Raw genomic sequence first — 6,105 nt, forward strand, 5'->3', positions numbered from 1 at the left:
TTTCATCATATGGCATGTTTTCACAACATGTTGAAAAATGACATTTTTCGACATAGTATAGTAAGGCGTTTTTTTTGCGCCAAAATTCATGATTTTTTTTTTCAAAGAAAATCTTTTTGGAGTGTTTTTGACAGCCTGCTTTACATTATTTCATCATATGGCACATTTTTACAACATGTCGAAAAATGACATTTTTCGACATAGTATAGTAAGGCGTTTTTTTGGGCCAAAATTCATGATATTTTTTTTCAAAGAAAACCTTTCTGGAGTGTTTTTCACGGCCTCCTTTACATTATTTCATCATATGGCATGTTTTTACAACATGTTTAAAAATCACACTTTTTTTCGACATAGTATAGTAAGGCATTTTTTTTTGCGCCAAAATTCATGATGAATTTTTTTTCAAAGAAAACCTTTCTGGAGTGTTTTTCACGGCCTCCTTTACATTATTTCATCATATGGCACGTTTTTACAACATGTTGAAAAATCGCATTTTTTTTTTCCACATAGTATACTATGGCGTTTTTTTGCGCCAAAATTCATGATAATTTTTTTTTCAAAGAAAACCTTTCTGGAGTGTTTTTCACGGCCTCCTTTACATTATTTCATCATATGGCACGTTTTTACAACATGTTGAAAAATCGCATTTTTTTTTCCGACATAGTATAGTAAGGCGTTTTTTTTGCGCCAAAATTCATGATTTTTTTTTTCAAAGAAAACCTTTCCGGAGTGTTTTTCACAGGCCTCCTTTACATTATTTCATCATATGGCATGTTTTTACAACATGTTTGAAAAATCACATTTTTTTCGACATAGTATAGTAAGGCGTTTTTTTTGCGCCAAAATTCATGATGATTTTTTTTTCAAAGAAAACCTTTCTGGAGTGTTTTTCACGGCCTCCTTTACATTATTTCATCATATGGCACGTTTTTACAACATGTTGAAAAATCGCATTTTTTTTTCCGACATAGTATAGTAAGGCGTTTTTTTGCGCCAAAATTCATGATGAATTTTTTTTTCAAAGAAAACCTTTCTGGAGTGTTTTTCACGGCCTCCTTTACATTATTTCATCATATGGCACGTTTTTACAACATGTTGAAAAATCGCATTTTTTTTTTCCCCACATAGTATACTATGGCATTTTTTTGCGCCAAAATTCATGATTTTTTTTTTCAAAGAAAACCTTACCATAGTGTTTTTCACAGCCTCCTTTACATTATTTCATCATATGGCATGTTTTTACAACATGTTGAAAAATCGCATTTTTTTTCGACATAGTATAGTAAGGCGTTTTTTTTGCGCCAAAATTCATGATAATTTTTTTTTCAAAGAAAACCTTTCTGGAGTGTTTTTCACGGCCTCCTTTACATTATTTCATCATATGGCATGTTTTCACAACATGTTGAAAAATGACATTTTTCGACATAGTATAGTAAGGCGTTTTTTTTGCGCCAAAATTCATGATTTTTTTTTTCAAAGAAAATCTTTTTGGAGTGTTTTTGACAGCCTGCTTTACATTATTTCATCATATGGCACATTTTTACAACATGTCGAAAAATGACATTTTTCGACATAGTATAGTAAGGCGTTTTTTTGGGCCAAAATTCATGATATTTTTTTTCAAAGAAAACCTTTCTGGAGTGTTTTTCACGGCCTCCTTTACATTATTTCATCATATGGCATGTTTTTACAACATGTTTAAAAATCACACTTTTTTTCGACATAGTATAGTAAGGCATTTTTTTTTGCGCCAAAATTCATGATGAATTTTTTTTCAAAGAAAACCTTTCTGGAGTGTTTTTCACGGCCTCCTTTACATTATTTCATCATATGGCACGTTTTTACAACATGTTGAAAAATCGCATTTTTTTTTCCACACAGTATACTATGGCGTTTTTTTGCGCCAAAATTCATGATAATTTTTTTTTCAAAGAAAACCTTTCTGGAGAGTTTTTCACGGCCTCCTTTACATTATTTCATCATATGGCACGTTTTTACAACATGTTGAAAAATCGCATTTTTTTTCGACATAGTATACTATGGCATTTTTTTGCGCCAAAATTCATGATTTTTTTTTCAAAGAAAACCTTTCTGGAGTGTTTTTCACAGCCTCCTTTACATTATTTCATCATAGGGCATGTTTTTATAACATGTTGAAAAATTGCAGTTTTGTTCGACATAGTATAGTAAGGCGTTTTTTTTTGCACCAAAATTCATGATATTTTTTCAAAGAAAAACTTACCATAGTGTTATGACGAAAACGTCATAGTTTAGTGTGTGTTCAAAAATGGCCAAAAAACATCATAGTTTAGTATGTGGTCAAAAATGGCGAAAAAATGTCATAGTTCAGTATGTGGTCAAAAATGTCACCAAAACGTCATAGTTTAGTATGTCAGCGTTCCTACAGCTTAAGGCAAGTTAAATTCAAGACTTTTTAAGACTTTTTTATTGCCATTTGAAATTAAATTTAAGACCAACTTCACAATAAACACAAATGGAAAAAAAACACATCAATTACATAGGGTTAGGGACAATTTTACCCAAATGTTTATTTTAACATAAAACATGACTTTTTGGTCCAATGAAAAGTTTTTTTTTTCTTTGACCATACCTCCAGGCAAAATTCCGTTCAGTTGCAATATGTTCTTGCTGCAGTAGCTCCAGGAACTTCCAGTTAACGTTTACGCCTATCCAGGTCCTTGGCACCTTCCTGAGAATAAACAATGTTGAAGCACATGAAGCATATAAAAATCATACTGGATTAATCCAGTATAGATTTAGCAAACTGTTATACAGCATATTGTCTTTGTAACAGATGGAAGGCTGACACAAAAGATATCAATAATAACACCTTACAGCGATATTCCACTTTTCAAGAATAATCCACTCAATATGTACTCACCTCTATGCCCAGGTGAGGATGGGTGAAAAGCATCAGTTCACAAAATAATCCTGGAGTTTCAGCAGAAAACAGCGTTGCAGCTAATTAGAGTGAATGATGACCATGGATAAAATCAACCACCACAGAGAGCAGAGACCTTTTGTGTTTGTTTTTTTACATTTTATCCGTGGTCACCATTCACTGTAATTAGCTGCAACGCTGTTTTCTGCTGAAACTCCAGGATTATTTTGTGAACTGATGCTTTTCACCCATCCTCATATCGGCATAGAGGTGAGTACATATTGAGTGGAATATTCTTGAAAAGTGGAATATCGCTTTAACAAGTCAAAGCTGATAACCATCAGTGGTGGACAAAGTACTCAACCCCAGTACTTGAGTCAAAGTATAGATACTCCTGGTCAAATATTACTCAACTACAAGTGAAAGTTGCTCAGTCAAAATTTTACTTGAGTTAAAGTACTAGAGTTCTTGCTTTAAAAAATACTTACGTATTCAAAAGTACAAATTACAAAATACATTTTCTAATATCAATACATGCTGTATTGTTTTCACGATGCATATACAGAACCTTGTAACTCTCTGAAAGCACCTGATGATGCACTGACCTGCTTGTAGAACCACTCTGCTACATAAAGCCTACAGAAACATCTAGAAAAACTTCAGCATAGAAATACAGTCAAGAACAAAACGGACAGCTGTTGTCAATTTCTGATGTAAATGTATTAAAATCACATCATAAAATTAGATTGAAGCCAACTCTAAGGAGTTCTCCAAGTCTGTTAAATAACTGAGATTTCTTTCTGTCTTCAGGAGCAGTATATACATGAATGATGTGGTATTTTTCACCCCAATAAAACAATCCAACTTTAAAAGCTACCTGGAATAATGAATAATTATAATAACATCTTGAGAACTCATTTTGTCTTTCTCCTGCTGTCACTATTACTGCTTTTAGTTTGAATGACAGAGGGAGAGCTTGCTTGCTCTTGTTCCAGAGTGCACCTGGATGACGTATTTCCACTTTTACATCAGTCCCATCTGAGAGGAGCTACTGTGATCAGTTTCCTTTTGTGAGGAACACAGCATGTGACCAACTGCATTTTAGAAAAGAAAACAGCTGACTTCAAAGCTTAGTCGAAAAGTAACAACCTTCCTAGAAATGTAGTGGAATCAAAAGTACAATATTTGTCTTTGAAATGTAGTGGAGTGAAAGTCAGAAGTTTACAAAAAAAAACAAATACTCAAGTAAAGTACAGATACTCACAAAATGTACTTAAGTACAGTACTCAAGTAAATGTACTTCACTGCTGTCCACCACTGAAGACCAACAACATAAACAACACTTGTACAATATAATATGATCCAATACAACAGCCATGACTTCTACCTTTACAAATATAATAATGTTCACTTTTGATTGACACTTTCAGAGAAGATATGAACTTAATTACTGATGTTATAATTTGCAGTGGTGTTGAAGTGGACTGCATTATATTGAAAGTTTTGGTCGCTACATTTACATGCATGAGAGGCAGAATGATGTTTCTAATCTTCTGCTTCCATAATAATTTATGTTTGCCGCCTACTTACTTTGAAATGGCGCAGTAAATCCTCAGCTGTTCCATGTCCCATCAACTGCGACCCTGAATATCTTGACTGGACGTGACCTTCGCACCAATAGCGGATATACAGATCCAGTTGTTTTGTTTTCATGGTCTGGTTGAGGCTCATCAAACATTAAAACAAACGTGTCCTTGTTAGCATCCGCAACCAGCTGCTCTGAAATGTACGGGACTAATCCAAACCTGCTGATGTAGGCCGTCTGGACGGAACCGCATGCAAACGAGTGGACAGAGTCTGGGAACACAGCACGGAATAAGTGTCCAACTCCCTCATTGACTGGAATGACTGGTGTTGTGTCACGGAGTTCAGAGACCCAGTACCTGTGCTTTCAGTGTAGGCGTCCACCCGAACATAGTCCGGAGATCCCGGTTGTTGCTATCGGGGCTGGGGATGGAGACACGGTGGAGACCAGAGTAGAACAGAACTGGGAAATACCCAGCGTTTGTTGGCAGCTCCATTTTGAGGCTTTATGTTTTGCGCTGTTCATGTGTGACTCCACGGCCTTGACTCCCATCGAGCCCAGTTTGAAACATTTCTAGAACAAAACACACCGCGCCTCGTACACACTGCCTGCTACCGCTTTCAGCCGTCAACATAAACCTTGGTTGGACAGTCAATGGACAGTCAAAGTCGTTGAATTTACACTTTCCCATGTGGTCCAAAGTTGCTACATGAACGACGTGCGTCTGCTTTTAGAGTCCCGGCTGCAACCACATCACTGTTTTGTTGGTTCCGCTATTGTGATTGTAAGATGTTACCACGAGAGTCATTCTGTACATTATTTAAATGAATAAATGTTACCATTTATTTTGAGATTTGAGACTAATTACAATCATAAAATCATACTTATCTCGTGTTAATATTTTAAGACGTTTGAAAGATTGATTTAAGACATTTTAATGCCAATTAAGGCCTTGTTTTTAGATTCATGAATTCATTGCCTTTTAAGACTTTTTAAGGATCTGCGGGAACCCTGACTTCCTCATCTTAGAGAAGAACTGGATCAGACTGAGACAAGGACATGTTAGGATTTATTTTTTTAAGGCACTGCTAGCTGAACACTGAACTTGATGTCACATATGAGTAATGCAATATTGATATTAATAACCATTTGTTGTGTAATTAATGTATGAGTTGTGTTGACCTGAATAGAGAGAGAGCATTAACCCCAGGCTCTGAAGGGTTAAATACATGATGGATACACACAGGTCAGGCTGGAAAGCTACAGCTACACACACACACACACACACACACACACACACAGTCGTCCAAAATGTGACAAAAACGTCATAGTTTAGTATGTTTACTATGTTTGTATTTCATAGTCTTTCCCAACAGCCATAACAGACACAAATTCAATTCATCAGGCATGTGGTCCAGATACAGCTGTCTGTCATTGCACACCTGGCCAGGAGTTGGTTTCGTCATGTTTTGCTCATGAAGCTTCAAGAAATGAACCCTTTCTCGAACCAACTGGCTCAAGTGGTTTGATGCCTCATGAGGTTTCATCTCACCATCACTAGCTGTACGTTGAACGGATATTTTAACACTGGCAAGACAAAGACTTGCCAAAAGTTATG

The sequence above is a fragment of the Amphiprion ocellaris genome, chromosome 12, assembly GCF_022539595.1.
Source record: "Amphiprion ocellaris isolate individual 3 ecotype Okinawa chromosome 12, ASM2253959v1, whole genome shotgun sequence".
In the NCBI taxonomy this organism is placed as follows: Eukaryota; Metazoa; Chordata; class Actinopteri; family Pomacentridae; genus Amphiprion; species Amphiprion ocellaris.